This window comes from Centruroides vittatus, unplaced genomic scaffold (assembly GCF_030686945.1).
Source record: "Centruroides vittatus isolate TY-2023 unplaced genomic scaffold, ASM3068694v2 contig_2726, whole genome shotgun sequence".
NCBI lineage: Eukaryota > Metazoa > Arthropoda > Arachnida > Scorpiones > Buthidae > Centruroides > Centruroides vittatus.
The window spans coordinates 226,196-246,474 of NW_027121735.1; the positions used below are offsets into that span (position 1 = coordinate 226,196).

The window sequence follows — 20,279 nt, forward strand, 5'->3', positions numbered from 1 at the left end:
ATGCCCAATAATTAAATAATTTCATTAATTTCATCAATGTTTACCCTACAAAATGCTTTCTAAGTTGTGTTTTTTGTTCAAATTTCTTCAAAACTTATTTTATAATGAAAACAAAAAACATTATGTAATAACATGAGTTTTTTAATAAATGTTTTAAAGCAGCATATAATAGTTATTTAATATCAAAAAACCTTATTAAATTCAAAATTTTGCAAGCAAGTTGATAATTCAGAAGTTCTGTCAGCTCAAAATGTATTAATTTCATTGCAATGATTATCAATATAATCAAATACATGAACCAGATTATTATGTGACAGAATGTCTATTATGTGGCATTCTGTCACACAATAATCTCGTTCACGTATTTGATTATATTGTCCACTGTGTGTCGATCTTGTTTTATTCTTTTGATTTCCATAAGAAAGATAATTAAAAGTATTAAATAAAATTTTAAATATTTTCAAATTCTAGAAGCCTGATGATTATCAATATAATCAAATACATGAACCAGATTATTATGTGACAGAATGTCTATTATGTGGCATTCTGTCACACAATAATCTCGTTCACGTATTTGATTATATTGTCCACTGTGTGTCGATCTTGTTTTATTCTTTTGATTTCCATAAGAAAGATAATTAAAAGTATTAAATAAAATTTTAAATATTTTCAAATTCTAGAAGCCTGATGATTATCAATATAATCAAATACATGAACCAGATTATTATGTGACAGAATGTCTATTATGTGGCATTCTGTCACACAATAATCTCGTTCACGTATTTGATTATATTGTCCACTGTGTGTCGATCTTGTTTTATTCTTTTGATTTCCATAAGAAAGATAATTAAAAGTATTAAATAAAATTTTAAATATTTTCAAATTCTAGAAGCCTGATGATTATCAATATAATCAAATACATGAACCAGATTATTATGTGACAGAATGTCTATTATGTGGCATTCTGTCACACAATAATCTCGTTCACGTATTTGATTATATTGTCCACTGTGTGTCGATCTTGTTTTATTCTTTTGATTTCCATAAGAAAGATAATTAAAAGTATTAAATAAAATTTTAAATATTTTCAAATTCTAGAAGCCTGATGATTATCAATATAATCAAATACATGAACCAGATTATTATGTGACAGAATGTCTATTATGTGGCATTCTGTCACACAATAATCTCGTTCACGTATTTGATTATATTGTCCACTGTGTGTCGATCTTGTTTTATTCTTTTGATTTCCATAAGAAAGATAATTAAAAGTATTAAATAAAATTTTAAATATTTTCAAATTCTAGAAGCCTGATGATTATCAATATAATCAAATACATGAACCAGATTATTATGTGACAGAATGTCTATTATGTGGCATTCTGTCACACAATAATCTCGTTCACGTATTTGATTATATTGTCCACTGTGTGTCGATCTTGTTTTATTCTTTTGATTTCCATAAGAAAGATAATTAAAAGTATTAAATAAAATTTTAAATATTTTCAAATTCTAGAAGCCTGATGATTATCAATATAATCAAATACATGAACCAGATTATTATGTGACAGAATGTCTATTATGTGGCATTCTGTCACACAATAATCTCGTTCACGTATTTGATTATATTGTCCACTGTGTGTCGATCTTGTTTTCTCTCTCTTTAGATTCCTGTAAGATTAATAAAAGTATTTTAATAAAATTTTAAATATTTCTATTTTCTAATAGTATTACCTACCATTTGTGTTTAATTTTGATTTTTTTTTTTTTTAATATGAGCTGTTAAACTGTTCTTGTGTTTACAATTATTGCAACAGAGTTCACACTGAATTCACTTGTGGGTGAGTGCAACATTAGATATTCCTGAAGTTCCAATCTGTATCTAAATGAATTACTACAGTAAGCACAGTAATTTGTTGATTGTTGTACTTTCTGATTTCCATTAAATAAGTAAGAATATAATACAGTGAAACTCAGTTAATCCGGCAGTTGATAATCTGGAATGCAGAATATCATCAATAATGTAATTATACAGCAGATAGTCACAAAAACAAAGTAGAAGACACGTTAAGGATTTAGTCCAGTATATATTCCAATGCATTTATTGAATTTCTACAAAATTTCGTATCGTGCATTTTTTATAACAAAATCACATCACTTAATGAAGATTAAAATTAAACGACTCTCATTTCAAGAAGTAACTAGAAAATATCAAGAAAAAAAGTTGGTTGAAGAGCAGAAACCATCATTAAACACAAATTAATCTTTAGAAATGTTAGTTTAGACAGAGTATAGTTCTAAACTAACAAGTAAGTTGACAGTTTTTAAATTAATTTCATTCATTGTCTATGCATGAGACAGATATTTAAGATAAAATTTTTAAATAGAAAATAAACTTTCAAAAAGTACATAATACTTTATAGGAGTCCTGCCAGATATCTAACTACATTTGGGGAAAAATTTCTAATTGAAATAACGTACTTTGATTTTTTTCAGATGTTTAATCTGGGTCTCCTGCCCCTAAGCTTTCCATATCTTGTCTACACTTTCATCTTTACAACTCCATTCTCAAGGTAAAGAAAGGACAGTGGGCATTTATAGGACTACAATTTTTCCAAATTGCAGCCCAATATAAAGGCTAAAGGACCTTATCACAAAAATAGTAATTTATTATCATTAGAATACTTATGATATTCACGTGTTATATAACATAAAAAATATACTCATATAAATCTAAGATATAAATACAGTAGAGCATCTGTTAACCGAAAGCATTCCAGTTGGCAAAGTTAAATTTCCGCTAGTGCTGTGGCACTGCAATATTTGGCTATGTCATGGGCTACTCCAATATTATTTTTGTTGGTGATGTATTATAAACTCATCAGGCTTAAGATGATATTATTTGATGTACGTGTTTTAGCTGGCAGCATTGGCATGACCATGAGAGGGTATTTAAGGATGCACCAGGATTTGAATGAATTTCAACATGGGATAGATTAATATATTTTTTCGCACATAATTGGTTATCCTAAAAATCGATTATCCGAACCCCCCAATTGCTTCGGATAATCGATGCTCTGCTGTATGTTTATGATGACAAAGTGAATGTTCTTATGTTTAGAGTACGAACATTATTATATATTAATTAATTTTATGTTGAAGTAATCAACATTTAACCTACAAAATGTTTCCAAAGATAGGTTTTTTGTTCAAATTTCTTTTCATTATAAAATATGTAATAATATGATGTTTTGAGTGTTTTTTAATAAATGTTTTAAAAACAGCATATGATAATTATGTAAAATAAGTTTAGTTAATTTTTTATTATTATTTAATAACTTCATCATAAAATCAAGCAACTTGTATGTTAATTTTGTGAAATTTTTTGGTGAGAGAAAAGACTTAATAAATGTACTTAAAACAAATATTAAATATAAAATTTTTTTTTGTTTTATCCAAAAAAGTTTCTTCTTGTTCTTTTATATTTAATTCTTAAAAGATTAATAAAAGTATTTAATAAAATTTTAAATATTTTCAGATTCTAAAAATAGTACCTACTGGGATCAATGGGGAATGGTCATATTTTATGTCTCATCAGTGATTGTTTATGTTTGTAGATATTTCCACATAAATCACAATGAAAGTTTTTTCGGAATTATGTGAAACTTGATGTTCCTGAAGTTTTGATGGATATGCAAAACTCTTTCCACATGTTTGACATACGTATTTTCTGTCATCTTAGACAATTTGTTGAGTAAAAATAATTAACTTCAATAGAAATGTTTTATAGAAACATAAAATGTTAATATCTTTTCCTTTGATGTGGTTTTATAGGATCTTGTATACTCAAAGCCGGATGCATTGTGTATGGCTCTGCGCAAGAATCTAGTCTTTGGATGCTGGATTCAATCCACCATCAAGCAGTGTGTTTGTGAATTTGTGCTTTTTGAACTTATGCTGTCCAAAGCCTGTTTGTGGATGCTTATGAGTCCCCACTATCACTCAGAAGAAAACAGTTGTCTTACTTCTATTAGATTAAACTTCTGAAATCTCAGACAACACGTGTTTATTCTACAGTAACAGATACTCAGCTGAAAAGATTATTTGCAGCTCGCCAAAGTAGTGTCCCTACACTCGACATAAGAATGGAGAATGTAAGCAGCATGATTGAACTGGACAAGCAATATATCACATTGTCAACTCATGATAAAAATTGATTTTAACTTAAAGCACTTTCCTAAGGAATCCACTGTAGATTACATGTATAGGCAACACTTTGCAGAAGTTGAACATTGTCAGAGGAATTTAATTCCTATTTATACTGATGGATCTAAATCGGATGACTATGTTGGCTGAGCCTTTGTTTGCAAGGATGAAATCGTGGCAGAACAAACAACACTGAATTCTTCCATCTTTACTGCAGAGCTGCAGGCTATTTACCTAGCCTAAAAGTATGTAATCAGAAAAGGTCGTCATTGCTGCACGATTTACACTGATTAGGTTAGTGCACTTCGGGCTTTTATCTCGTGTGTTCACTCTATAGTGATTAAAATTCATAAACTTGATTTGCCATTTTTTTTGCAAGTAATTTATTTATAAAATTTTGTTGGGTCCCAGCCCACCTAGGTATAAGAGCGAATAAACAAGCTGACACAGCTGCAAAGTCAGCAAGTGATTTACAGCATGCAATATTTATTGAAGTAAGTGACTTAAAGCTAATTGTTAAAAAAGACTAGCATATAGATGCAAAATATATGGAGCAAACAAGTCCACAATAAACTTCATGAGATCAAATTTTTGATAGAAAAGTGGACACACAAATGAAGTGTACGAAAGAAGATTTGAGATAATTGTTATTTGTTTGAGGATTGGACCTACTTGGCTGACTCATCAATACTTTCTGAAGGGTGATCCAAATTACAAATACAGTTACAACACTGGCAAATGTGTCAGTGTTGTAACTGTATTTTAAGTCCAACAACTGCTGAATTATCGGGCTAGCAAATGGCTATAGTAATATTAATAATTAAAATTAATTTGCTACTAGAGTTAGGCGTTAGGCGCCATCTCTTGCTAAATTTAATAATTAGAATTTTAATTAAATAATTTAAATAAATTTAGGCCTAACTGGAAGAAAAGAATCGGCCCGAAGCGGGATTCGAACCCGCAACTTCTGCTATCCGTGCAGACACGTTACCAGTTACGCTACCCGGACCTTCGGTCCGATCTTCCCTTCCAGTTGATATAAGATTACTGTACCACCATCGACGGTCATTACAATGCCGGCTGGGGACATGCAGGTAGCAAGAGATGGTGCATAACGCCTAACTCTAGTAGCAAATTAACTTTAATTATTAATATTACTATAGCCATTTGCTAGCCCGATAATTCGGCAGTTGTTGGACTTTATATGTAACGGGTTAGTTGTTGTTTATTTATATTATATACGCCTTGCCGGGGCTTATGATGGCCGGTTGAGTGCCTTTGGGAGGACGTGGGCAATTAATGTGTCCCCAGCCGGCATTGTAATGACCGTCGATGGTGGTATGGTAATCTTATATCAACTGGAAGGGAAGATCGGACCTAAGGTCCGGGTAGCGTAACTGGTAACGTGTCTGCACGGATAGCAGAAGTTGCGGGTTCGAATCCCGCTTCGGGCCGATTTTTTTCTTCCAGTTAGGCCTAAATTTATTTAAATTATTTAATTAAAATTCTAATTATTAAATTTAGCAAGAGATGGTGCCTAACGCCTAACTCTAGTAGCAAATTAACTTTAATTATTAATATTACTATAGCCATTTGCTAGCCCGATAATTCGGCAGTTGTTGGACTTTTTATGTAACGGGTTAGTTGTTGTTTATTTATATGTATTTTAAGTGTTAAACACATACTGGGGGACTACTCTGGTTTTGAGAGAATTTTTAGACATTTCAGAAATTCAAGTTTAACAGAGATTTCAGGCCAGAGGCCAAACTTTGATAAGCTACTGGACTTTCTGAAAGTCAGTAATGTGTAAAGAGTTTTGATTATTTATTTATATTTCTGTTTATCTACTGTATATATACTGTTTATCTATTTCACATGGTGCAGGTTGGTCTATATGGCTTTTGTGCCAAAAAACATTAACTAATTGAAAGAGACTTATATGAAAAACTACACCAATAGGTTGTGTAGAAATCATGCACTGTATGTTGTCATTCTGGATAACAAAAGTATATAAAACACGAACTAACTTTCTTTTCATTATGTAAGTTTGTTCATATTAAAGAGAAAATTAATTCAATGTAACTGCACAAACTGTTGAAAAAAACCAGAAGTATAGCAATTTTATTTGATATCTTTTTAGTAGATTCCTGTAAGAAAGATTAATAAAATTTTATATATTTTTCATCTTCTAAAAGTATTACCTACCTGCATGTCTTTGCTGTGGTAATCGTGGAAGATTAATAAAATTATTTAATAAAATTTTAAATATTTCCATTCTCTAACAGTATTACTTATCAAAATCAAATTGAAATGGTGTCTCTCTTTTATGTGTGATATTAAACTGTTTATGATTGAAGATGCAATAGAAAAGGACATAACATGGCTGCAATGTTGTCAGCTGATGTAAACTTCTGTATTTAAATTAATATGCCTCAATGTCCTTAACTTATTATAATCTTATTTCGTCCACTAGTACGTATTAACAGGGCTTATTAAACTGGCTTTAAGGATACTGCAACTCAGTTTCACAGATTATAAAATTATTGTTTTATTTAATTTACAGATAAATTAAATAAAACAATAACTTACATATTTGGCTAAGTTGTTATTCCATTTCTGTAAGAAAGATTAATAGAAGTGCGTAAAAAAATTTAATATATTTCCATTAACAGTATTACCTACCATTTCTACTTGATGTTTTTGTTTTATATGCTTTTTTATTTAATTTACAGGTAAATTAACTAAAATAATTTATAATCTGTGAAACTGAGTTGCAGTATCCTTAAAGCCAGTTTAATAAGCCCTGTTAATACGTACTAGTGGACGAAATAAGATTATAATAAGTTAAGGACATTGAGGCATATTAATTTAAATACAGAAGTTTACATCAGCTGACAACATTGCAGCCACGTTATGTCCTTTTCTATTGCATCTTCAATCATAAACAGTTTAATATCACACATAAAAGAGAAACATCAAAATCAAATTGAAATGGTGGACAAAATAAGATTATAAACTTCTGTATGCCTAAAATGATTGTAGTCAAAGTGGGAGTTGCAAAAATTACATATTTGGCTAAGTTATTACTCCATTTCTGTAAGAAAGATTAACAGAAGTATGTAAAAAAAATTTTAAATGTTTCCATTATCTAACAGTATTACCTACCATTTCTACTCGATGTTTTTGCTTTATATGCTTTTTTTAAACTGTTTTCACGTTTATATTTTTTTGGACATCCGAAACAATTGTAATTTTTTTCGTCGGAATGACTAATCATGTGTTTGGATGGAAATTGGAAAGCTTTTCCACATTCAGGATATATAAGAAATATATATATATTTCTATTTTCGGATTCCTATTAAATAAGTAAGAATATAATACAGTAAAAGTCAGTTAATCCAGCACTCGATATCCGGAATGCAGAATATCATCAATAATCTAATTATAGAGCAGATACATAAAAAATACATATGAAATAGCAACACCTTTGTGTGTTTGATAAACGAAGTAGAGTATATTATGCAAAATAAATGAAGATTTCACTTACCATCTCATGAATAAATCCATTATCACTTGATGGAAAAATAACAATGGAACGGAATAATATAACAACTTGATTGATTATTATTGAACATTGTTAATTGCACATGTCTTTTATTTTGGATATTGATTCCAATAGATAATTTTGTGCTGAATTTAATGATGTTTTGAGTTTTAAAAATTGCTTTTCAAGATGAATCAACCTAGGCATTCATTTGATTTTTCTTTTCCTTAAATTGTGCATTTAGGAAAATCTGTGTTGAGTGAATGAATTCAAAATAACTTGTAATGTGGTGATATTCATTCGGCTTGTTGCATCATTTGCTGTACCTCATTTAGTGTTAAATACGATAGAATTACAGCATCTACAAGGCATGTTGACTGTGAGAAGCATTAAAAAAGAACTGCATCTTCTCATTACTTCTCATATAAATACAACGATTGGGGCCCTTCCCCAATCGTTGTATTTATATGTGGATTCCAATGCATTTATTGAATTTCTACAAAATTTCGTATCTTGCATTTTTTATAATATAAAATCACATCACTTAACAAAAGTTAAAATTAAATGACTCATTCTGAACACGTAACTAGCAAATAATATCAAGAAAAAAGTTGGCTCAGGATCAAAAACCACTGTTAAACACAAATTAGATCCTTAGAAAAGTTTGTTTAGAACCAATCTCTGTCTCAACTAAATCAACAATTTTTAAATTAATCACATTAATTGTCTATGCACGAGATAAATATTTAGAATAAAAGTTTTGATTAGAAAAGAAACTTTTGAAAGGTAAAATAGAACCTCATCGTATGCAAACTGGATGAACCTCCATTATTCAGAGTGAAAATCGTATTTGTCTCAATCAAAAATAAACACGAAAATAAGAAATACACAGTTATAAACAATATTCACCTGTTTTAAATCTACATGCTAACCTCATCCATTTGCAGCTTTTGGAATAACTAAACAATCTAGCACCTTATTACTATGTTACAATAAATGTCCGTGCCTTGTGTTACAACAAATATCAAAATAATGATTGTCGTTCCTCTAGTTTGTGTGTGTAATTCTCCTTGATACAACAAGTCTATAAATAAAAGTAAAGTTCATGTAAATATTTTCTACAACATACATATTTAGAAAATAATGAAAAGAGTTTTAAAAGAAACATCAATGTGATATTGTGTAAAAGGAAGTGGCCACAGTACTAAATAGTGTAATTTTGACTTCACTATCACTAATTTACTATCCATATCTTTTCTTAACGCGTTCAGCCCTTAGCCCGAGATATCTCGGGCAAGTTGTATAGCGTTACAAAAAATGGGGTCCTTTAGGACCCCTAAAAAAATTTTTTTTTTTTTTTTGATTTTTCGGATGTTTTCTAAGTCTCCAAATTTTTTGAAAAATTTTTACCCGCGCGAAAAAATTTTATTGCGAGTTTAATTAACCTTTAATGACACGCAATTAACGCTTAATGGTTTTTTTATGGGATTTTTTTATAAAACTTTATTCATCTTTCTAAAGTTCTAGTGCGTCGATTTTACTTCGGTAAAGTTATTTAAAGCTATTTTCTGATGTCAAAAACAGCATCCAATAGTTTTTTAATTTTTTTAATTAATAGATTTTATTATATATACGTTTAATTAAGTCGGGGGGGTCGGAAATTTCAATTAAAATCGTAATTTTAAAAAAATATTTAGAAATATACCGCCATCTAGTATTCACCCTACTTTTTACCCTTCTCCTCCCGAGAGTTTCATGAGAATGTCCCGCGAAAGACGACACCAGCTGTTCTCAAGGTCATCCAGCTGTGTAAACAATGACACATCGGTGTCAAGTTTCGCGCTAAGGCGAGACAAAGGAAATTATACTTTGAAGCTTTTTCTTCAAAATTAACACATTTCTATAATTTTTTTTTCGTTTTTATGTTTAACTACATTAAAATTAAAAAGTATTTAATTCGCCGGAGTCCCAAGGAGTTAATGAGAAAATTTATTAATATGCAGTAGAATGAAGCAAGAGTTAGTGATTAATGACCCAGATTCTCTTCATAGTTTTTCTACAGTAAATGGCAATTTGTGGATTGATCTTACAGCGCGTTCCAATGGACTCTTCACTTATTCAGAATTGGAGTGTTGGAGTGGTCGACAGCCTCTTTGACCAAGAACATCTTACGTTTGATCTCTTCCAGCAACAGTTGTATCAAAAAGTGCCAAGATGCTATTCAACCGTACAACACCAAGTCTGCAAACTGATGCAAGTTTAACAGTATTATTCAAGAATGTTCCTGGCATTCAAACCAGAATATTTCACGTGTGTAGCTGAGATCTATGTGGAATCGGTTATCTCGAGTATTGCCTCAGCCTGCAAATATTCTATCTCTAAGCAGAAGAACAGAAGACATCCCACCCCCCCTGGTGGAATAAGGAGCTTGCTTCAATGTGTAAGAACAATAATCGCTTACGAAGATTTTTTCAAAAGGTGTCATGACCAGAAGAGGATGGTGGAGCTACATGCACACTATCTTCAGCACCAAAAAGAGTATAAAGAGGCCATCAAGCTGTCAAAAGTGGAGTCCCGGCAGGAACCCTGAAACTTCATTACAGTGTCAACAAAATTAGAAATCCCAGCCATCTCTGTAGTGAAAAAGACACTCCTACTGACCTGAGAACAACTGTTAACAAGCTTCTTGACAAGCTTTTCCCCCCTTGGACTCACTTTCTGAGAATACTCTAGATCAAACAGAAATAAAAAATAATAGGTTTGCAGGACAACTCACTGAAGACTTTACTTTTCAACGGGTGAACATTGTCATCAGAAACTTACCAAAGAAAAAAGCTGTAGGATCAGATCTTCTTAACTGTGGGGATTGTCCAAGGCATCTGGACAACAAAGCCAGAGCTTTTACTTGGCATTTTTAATATTTGCTCTAAATATGCAATGCAACCTTCCCTTGACTCTGGAAGAAGGCAAAATTTGTGTTTATTCTGAAAAATGTAGGCAACCTTCTTCATTCAGAACCTTAGAAACATCTCTTTGCTGTCAGTGTTGGAGAAGGTTCTTGAAAGACTTCTTTTTAATAAAATCTATGAGCTTTGGGAATCCAGGGGGCTGTTTCAGCCAGGGCTGTGGAGTCAGAGTCAGGAGGAATTTCTGGCCAAAGGAGTCAGTCAGGAAAAATGTATTGACTCTGACTCCAGCATTTCTTTTTATTTTCCACAGAAAATTTTTTCAAATTTAAATATTAAAAATTCACAAAATGCAGTTTCTTGGTATGAGGGGGTCTCAGGTAAATGAATAATGGTTCATTTCATTTTCCAAATTTACCGGCCATAATGCTTTTCAGAAATATTGACAAAGGGTGGTTTATTTGTATGAAGTTTCTCATGCTATTCAGTACATCAGAACCACTCAATTACTCAACAACAAAAGGGAGATAACAATAAAGGTAAGATAAAATATATTAAACAAATACTTTTTTACAATTATGGGGAGTTTTTGTGGTAATTCTCAGAAAAAATATTTAGAAAAGTTTTAATGAAACTCAATATATTTTGGGTTATCGACTCATGTTCAGGAGTACATAATACTGAATGACACAATGAAATTATTAGAAAGATTTTTTCTGTTTTCTTGTCTTTGAAAAAAATGAAATATTGACATTCTATATATATATATATATATATAGATCAGGGGTGGGCAAGCAAGAGTTCAGTGGAAGCCGAAATGTAGGTTTTGCAAAATGCATGGGAGCCGCAGTTCTGTACTGTCGTGGCAGATAGTATGGTAAGGCGTGCGATTCTATTATATAATATAAATATAATATAAAACAAATATTGAATTTTTTAATAAACATATTTTCACAAAATTATAAAAATAAAATTGTAAAAATAATAATAAAAAACAGAAATTAACACTTTCAGCAAGAGCCACATTTGCCCATGTCTTATATATATATATACTCACAAGTTATTACAACAATTAAAAATTCATGTATATATATATATATATACTTATATATATATATATATACTTAACTTGTATATATATATATATATAACTTGTGAGTATGAATTATATTTATCTACATATTTTTAAGAGTTGAGTACCTCTGTATCCTTCTATAAAATGACTTGGTATTTAATTTTGCCAGAGTCAGAAGTTAGCCTATTAAAATTAATCAGGAGTTGAGTTTTTTTTACTGATTCTGCAGCCCTGGTTTCAACAGGCTCAATATGGCTTTAGGCATCAGAGAAGGACTGTTGATGCTCTGCCAGATCTAACAATGTATCAGGGACATGCTCCAGGAATATAAATAGGCTTATGGTATCAGCTTAAACCTGAAAATGCTTTCAACTCTGTCCAGTGGCCACAGTTGCTCCGACAACTTGCTGAAAACAAGTGTCCAACAAACTTGTATATGCTTGCAACAAATTACTTCAAAACAAGCAGGCCATCTTTTCCTTGGGACATCTTACCTTTTCTCGGATCCTTCAGCAGGTTGCCATGCCAACAGGGGTCCATGTGTGGACCCTTGTTTTGAAATATTCTCTTCACACCAACTTCAGTCACTGGTACTGAGTGTTTGCCTATGCGATTCCAGATGTGCAATAAAAACAATTGCTGTTGATGTCCTGGGCAGATCTTTTAAATGGGAACACAACAATAAATTGTTTTAATTTAGACAAAACATAGGGAATTGTTCTTTGCTCCAAGCACTAGTGATCTTTACAAGCATGTCCCATATGTAAAATTTAGAAACACCTCTGTTAAAATACACACCTCACCATCCTCGGAGCGGTCTTAGACCACAAGCTCTCGTGGAAGCAACACATCAAGAAAATTACTGACCATACCCATCTGACTTTTCGCAGCCTCCTACATGTTGCTAGAAACAGATGGGACCTCAGATTTCAGGTCAAGAACTCAATCTATGACACTGTTTTTTTTGTCTATCATTTATTGTGTGTCTGCCATTTGGGGTGAGGCAGTGGTGGAATCACACAATCATCAGCATTTGAGAATCATCCAATGGGATGTGCTTATCCACCTCACATGGTGCTAGGGAACTGTGTCTAATGCTGCAATATGGTAGTGCTCTATTCCATATGAAATTTTTACAATTCTGATAATGACTGTTTCTGGAAATGTTTTCAGTGTAAATTTCAATCTTTTGTAATCTTTAAAAATTTGCATGTGTAGTGCTGAAAAACTTGTAGAAAACAAGTTATTCAGCACTACACATGCAATCAATGATAATGAAGATAAAAAGAAATCTACAGTAGTCTGAACAGTATTTAAAAAATTAGTGTTTTGTTTCTTGCAAAAAAACTAAAATGCTTACACAATGTGAAATGTAATAGTGACAAAGTTATCTAACAATATATATATAAAGCAGTAACATTATCAATACTTTATCATATACTTTGTAACAACACTGAATTATTTATTGAATATGCATAATATATTCAATAATTCAATAATATATCTAACTTAGCCCGTTCCAGCAAGGGATATATTTTGCTTACAGTACCATTACAAATTATATAAACATACCTGATGATTCTCCTTCCTCTGGTGACTTGTTGACAAGTCTAATTTCAGAAACATCCACATCTTCTGGAAGGCCAATCTATTCTCTCATCCTTCTTTCTCTAATGATTTGTTTAAAAAAAGGGATAAAATTTGAATCTAACTCATAATAAAAACAAAATATCATTTATTTGATGCACACTATTATATTTATATATGTTATAATAAACTATTTACTATTTTTTAAACAAAGCTAACAGAATTACTGTCAGATTAATATAATTTAAACTTTTATGAGTTAATTTAAATTTAATTAGTTGAATTAGTAAAAATTTAATTCAATGAAATTTCTTCATAGATGTTACTGCAGTGGGTATCTGTTACCTGTATAATCCTCTGTTAGGGAAAATGATTTGCATTCAGCCAACTTCAATCTCATAGAAAGCCAGGGTTGATAGGGAAAAAATGTTTACAAAGTGGTCATCAACCAGGTCAAAAAACCTTTCCCACTGTAAGGAACTGAGTTCGAGCGTTTTTTATTTTATTATTATTTTTCGTTTTATTATATTTTGTTTGGGGCTTATGTTTAGTTAGAACGAAGGTTCCCCATCACTCTCTTAGTAACCAAAAAAGAAGATAATAAACCAACTCACGAAAGAACGAGCGCCATAGGAAAAATCACGCGCACTTGCGCTGCCCGGCGGAAATGAACAGTTGGCAGAAAAAAATGGAGGGGGAATCCCCACACTCACTAGAAAAGAAATACTTACTAAACCATCATAAAACATCCCAGAAAATTGTGCTAAATACTTTGTAAACGGTTTATAAGATTTTGTCGGAGAATTGAAGCTGCCAGAAAGAAATTTGACGTTAGAAAAATTAAGTATGTAAATAAGGGGAGTAACCTAGCTGAAGTGTGACGTCACCTCACAGCATAAAACCAGCACGCTAACCAAAGATGATTGAGGTGATTCCTGATCGAGGTGTACTACTGAGGGAAAAATTCGAGGCAAAGTCCAGATTGAGAATTAGGCGATCCAAGGTGTTTAAAGAGGAATTCGATTTGACGATAGCGAAAGGATTGAGGAAACAGGTTCCTAGTATAGTGAGGTGACGGATAGACATTTAGTTCGTAAGAGATTTTGTTCATAGTTCTTAAGTATTTGATTTATCGAATTTTCAAAGGGAAATTAAGATTAAGTTAAGCTAAGTAGCCGAGTTTTATTGTCAGGTAGACTTGTTGATTTTCGTTAATAAATTTTGTTTTGGATTATAGACATTTGTAACATAGTTAAATTCGATTTACTAATTAAATATATTTGAAACTTTTGCTTTGACTTGATATTTGTCGTTATTCTTACTAATTTTTTTCAGTGCACGCGTAAAAGCCCAGGCCTGGCAAACTAATCTCGAATCCGCGTAAAGTACCCGTTAGGTTAACGGAAGTTTTACTGGCCGCAGTTAGTGTCGGTTTCCTGAGATACTAAAAATAGTACTTTACACCAGTATTTTAAGTGAACATAAGTACTAAATTTAATTGCCTTACTGTCCTTAATCATACTTTATTTAAAAAATTGTTGATGTGGACTTATCAGATTAATAGGACTATTACACTGGTGTATTGTTATTAACACAAGGAGGAGTTCATAATCAAAAAAATCAAAAATTCTTCATTTTATCACCTGTAGTAGTTTTTCTGGTTACAAACTCCTCGTGTTAATAACCTGGTGTAATAGTCCTATTAATACACTACACTGGTGTAATAGTCCTATTAATCCGATAAGACCATGTTAACAATTTTTAAAATAAAGAACATAAGTACTCTTTACACCCATTAGCTGGTCCACCAAAACAGTGTAGATGTAGCCATTGACTTCAAACAAAGCAACAGAAGCACATCAAAATACTATTTTGAGTGCTTTGTGTCAGTTCTGTTGTTAAATAAATTTTAGTGTGTATATAAACTAATTATTGATAAATTTGTTTGTGTAAAACATTTTATTAATAATTTTCTAAACTTAAAAATGAAAATCTTTCACTGCAAAATTAAACAGTAAGTTATTGACAAGACTACGTCTTGTTTATAAAATCGCAGTGCCGTCCCAGCTTACCAGGTTAGAGGTACAAAAGAGTACATGTCAGGAGTTACAATTTGGCACAGAGTATTAGGTGCTGAAATCACGTGCACATAATAAAACACCAGACTTGTAGGTACTCAGGGGACCAAGGACAGAGTCAAAAATACAAAATGGCAACACTCTACATACAGGCGCTACTGTGAGACTTGCACATGTGTTGCTCATTGGCAAGTTGGAAATGCTCAAATTTTGACAAACAAATCTTTGAAAAAACCCATCTACCTGTTCTGTGTTATTCCCGACATATCTCTGGTTGCCTTGACCGGTTGACCAGAGATATCTTGTTTCAGCATAAGAACATTTTTGAAACTAGATGGCACTAGTCGTTATAGTTTTATATTAAAACTAACTTCCGAAATATAATTTTTTTTCTTTTTACATTTACTTATATATATATATATTTTGTTTGTGCAAAATAAAAAAATAATTCAGACGATACAATAGCCACAATTATTATTTTCAAAAACAAGAAATTTTCGTTAGGCATTAACAAAAATTTAACCCTGGGCAACAAGCAACGAAGAGAACATTCAACATTGGATAGGTTAATTTTACCGAAAATGCATCAAGGACGACCTCATGGTCATGGCCAGCAGAGTTTGAATGTGATCATTCAAAACCAGTGATACCAAAGATTAGAGAATGAGAACGAGATCCACCATGAATGCTGAAGTGATCCTGCTTAGTAGAGTGTCTCTGAGACAGTCTTGTCCCAAATACGGCTTTGCTGTTTTACTTGTTTTATATTTAATTTTTGTATGTTTATTTATTTAAAGATTACACCAAATTAAAATACATAAAATCATTAATTTTTATATATAAAGTACTTTATTTAAATAAAATTCCTAGATGTATAAAAAAATTCCATTAAATAAACTATACTCTATCATTCATGTATATTTTGATATTACAATAAAATATTCAATTGTCTGTCATTTAGTTTTTGTCTATTTCCAAACTTTTCAGTCACTTTTCATTGAACTTTTAAAAATTTACAAAATGAAAATGTATGTACACAAAATCCATGTTCACTAACTTTAAAATTTGCATCATGAAATCTTTTAATTCAAAACTATTTGTACTAGAAGCAGCAATATGAACAGCTATAATCTGTTTCCAATTTGTATTAATTCCATGTAAAACTGTCAAATTATTTCCTACATGGCCATTTATTAATTCGTTCTTTGCATAAATATTCAGGTAGAGTCAAATTTCATATTTATAATTTTTCTTCAGTGATTCATTTTCATTTCAGAATTAAGTTAAAAGAAATAATTAAAAAATTTCCCAATTTAGATCATTTAGCTGTGGTTGAATTCCTTCCATATCCTAAATTAGTGTTTCCCAAATGTTGGATCACAATCCAACACCGGGCGCAAAAGCAAAACGATGGGTCATTTAAAAAGTTTTGAAAACTTAGGTGTTTTGTTTTTGCACAAAGCAGAATACGAGTATACAGAACAGGAAACGGAGTTAAGCCAACCACCTGTTTTGTCCTGGACCAAAGGGGTTAAAACAGAAGGGTCGCCCTTGTTGGAAATGATACACAAAAGATGAGAGCTCTCTCCCCTTCACACAAAGATCAGTAGACTATTCTTGGTCTGGGGACCAAATGAGACAAACAAACAGCTACAAGCTCTAATTGAAGAATTTACATCTGTACCAGTGTCTACTTTAGCCGTCACCACCTTACCTTTGATATTTATATTTTAGAACTCACTTTGGCTATTCTACATTATGAGGGTTTCTAAATAGTGGCAGAAAATGTTGAACTTCACAGTTATTTGCTGAAAATCACATACAAGTGTTAGTTTCATTTCTATTCTTATTTCTACCAACCCAGCAATTTCCCACCTTTGCCTGCAATTTTACACCGCTCACTGACCCAATACTAAAAATTTCATCATCTGTTCACACTGACTCATGTGTGATTATCTATTTTGCAAATGTTTTTAATTACAACTCAAAGTTTTTTGGATTTCAGTTTTTCCAACATTATTACATTTAGAGTCACCTGAGGTTCGACACTGTGAAGCAAAACGATTCATTTTACCACACTTGTTACATTTCTTTCCATATGCTGGGCATTTTTGTTTTTCACAATCCCAAGCACATTTTAACACTTTAACTGCCATACGACACGCCAGCGGTCGTACTAATTAGGGCCGTACAGAGCCATCCGACGCGCCGGTGGTCGTACTAGTTAGGGCCGTACAGAGCCATCCGACCGCCCGTCGTCGCTATAACCAATATAGTTTCACTCAAGGTTAAATTATCCTGGCTTCGTAAGACGTTGTTTTACATCCTAGTGGTGGCCTCTCGCGGATGTCTATGAAGTTTGTTTCCGACTGCCGGCCGTCGTATGGCCTCAGAAGTGGTCCGACGGCCGGCTGTCGTAGTTTTTTTTAATAAAAAGCTATTTTATATCTAATAGTGAATAGTTAAAAAAGGAAAAAATATCGAAAACTAGTTTAATTATTCTCTTTTGTTACATATAAAGTAATTAATATTAAATATTTCATGGTCTTATAGTCTCCGGTTTCAGGCCATACGATGGCCAGTCATCTGTTGTACCCTGATATATTTTTTTATCTTCACTCTACCGACTGTTATATAATGACCCTTTTATTTATATCATAATAAAATATTAAATATCAAATTTTCTCATTGTGGCCTGAAAAAATGGAAAATATCATATTACAGTTAGCCTGATAAAACGCAAAATATCATATTACAGGTGGCAGTTAACGTGTTAAGCACTTCCTTACTACAACTAGTTCCTGTATGGTTGAGTTATAACTCCATAACATAACTGTATCTGTATAGTGTAGTTATAAAATCTGTATCATATCCATATGGCCATACCATATTCTGTAAGAAAAGTTTGGATCGATCAAACTTTTATGGAGATGACAAACTGTGCCTGCCCTAAGTTGCCATCAGTCGATATACAATCAAAAGTATGTTTCGGTTTACCAAGTAATACCGAATACCATCCACATCCGATATACACATATCCCATTGGCCCTTTGCTGCATTTGAGTTGGAGACTCCTGCTTTACAACACACAAGATAGTATCCATTGTTAGCCTAAGACTGGACAATCACATATCTTTCATTTTCTTCATTTTGTGTCCTCAATCTCTAGAATAGACTAAAGAGAAATAACACCTTTTCCTAAAAGTCTATCCTCAAGGAATTCATCTTTCGGTAATGTCGTCGTTTATGTTTGTAAAATAAAAAGAAGTGTTTTTAGTAATATTTTGTCCCCTCTTTGGACGTCCAAAACAAAACGGTTAATGTTACCTATTGTTCCAAGATGGCGGCTCGTCTCTGATTCCAGCAAATAGAAAAAAGGAAACAGTGGGGATGCACATTCAAACCTAACCTAACTTATTCTAATAAATTACCATACTTATTACCAACAAAATTATTAGAATAGGTTAGGTTAGGTTAGGTTAGAACATGCATCCCCACTGTTTCCTTTTTTCTATTTGCTGGAATCAGAGACGAGCCGCCATCTTGGAACCATAGGTAACATTAACCAAAACAAAAAAACTCAACCTCCCCTTAAAACCTTTATCCCTTTACGAATGATAGCATTTAATGAAATAAACGATCGGGCACGTCCACCGTAGATCAACCTTTCCCTCGTACGACTTGACTTAACTCCCTTCCAATGTGGACGTCATTTATGGACAGCCCCGTACATTAAATTACATTATTAAAAAGAAACTAAAGTAACAAACATACACACTCAGGCAACCCTTTACTCTTACCCACACTCAAAACACCTTGTAAAAGTGCAGCCGTATTTATTACCAAATTCGAACGTTTTCGGTCATGTTTAATAACCTTTATCAAGAACAAACGAAAAATCGAATTCCGACAGATTTGTATTAACGATACGTGCGTTTTTGAACTTTTTAAACGCTGTTCTACTAGTAGAATAGAATACAAATCTGTCGGAATTCGATTTTTCGTTTGTTCTTGATAAAGGTTATTAAACATGACCGAAAACGTTCGAATTTGGTAATAAATACGGCTGCACTTTTACAAGGTGTTTTGACTGTATATGTTATTATGAAATGCATTCTACGAAGAGAAACTAAAGTATTACCTAAACTTGAAATACCATCTTTCCTTCCATCGCGGATGACGTAGAGTATCTGCTGCACTCGTTCAAACGCAGACGACGTTATGGCGCGAAAATTAAGAGACGACAGACGATAATGGAAAGCACGTTGCCAACCTTACGGGAGAAATTTATCGTATTTCATTTAAAATTATCGTACACTCTCTAGCCATAAAAATGTTGTAAATGTATTTATAAAATATCCAGGAATAAATATATTTTAAAACTATTTTTTATTATTCCGCCCTGTGGGCACTAACAAGTAAGAGGACCTCTTTTAGCAAGCCCATTACGAGTTCGGCCAGGATCACAATGAGGTGGCCGGGTGGTAAGTGACGTGACCCGACGTATCCGAACGGACCATCCTCTCCCGAAAAATTCCTGGAGATTTTTCGACCCGACCGGATTCGATTCCGGGTTCCCCAGAGCGGTAGGCTGTCACCTTGACCGCTCTGTCAATAATGCCAACTTAGGGATTTGCTCGCAAAAGTTAGGGGAAAATGGGGAGAAATTTAGGGGAAAAATGTTTTTTCTTAATTTGTTTTTTGAGAGACTTCTCTAGTAGAAATCTCCTAGAAATATCTGATTTTTTTGGAGGCCACCCAAGTAAAAAGAATGCACACAAAAACTCAGTACTCTTTCCCGACTACAGTGCGCAGCATCTGAGCCACCGTTGCTTAAGCTTGTTTTCGTCACGGAGTAGCGCGTCGGATGGTAGACGCCAGTG

At 32.5% G+C, this 20,279-nt stretch overlaps 1 long non-coding RNA gene across 2 annotated transcripts; it reads right to left on the reverse strand.

Annotated features, from left to right (window-relative positions):
* Positions 1-120: 120 nt before the first annotated feature.
* On the reverse strand, positions 121-19,626 carry LOC136971815 (uncharacterized). Of its 2 annotated transcripts, XR_010880226.1 has the most exons (4): positions 19,538-19,626; positions 13,304-13,401; positions 1,739-1,997; positions 121-1,671 (listed from the first exon to the last, which is right to left on the reverse strand). It is a non-coding gene; the product is annotated as an uncharacterized lncRNA (long non-coding RNA). The 2 variants fall into 2 exon arrangements; XR_010880227.1 differs by lacking the exons at positions 121-1,671; positions 1,739-1,997 and adding an exon at positions 2,191-2,201.
* Between the last annotated feature and the right edge of the window lie 653 nt (positions 19,627-20,279).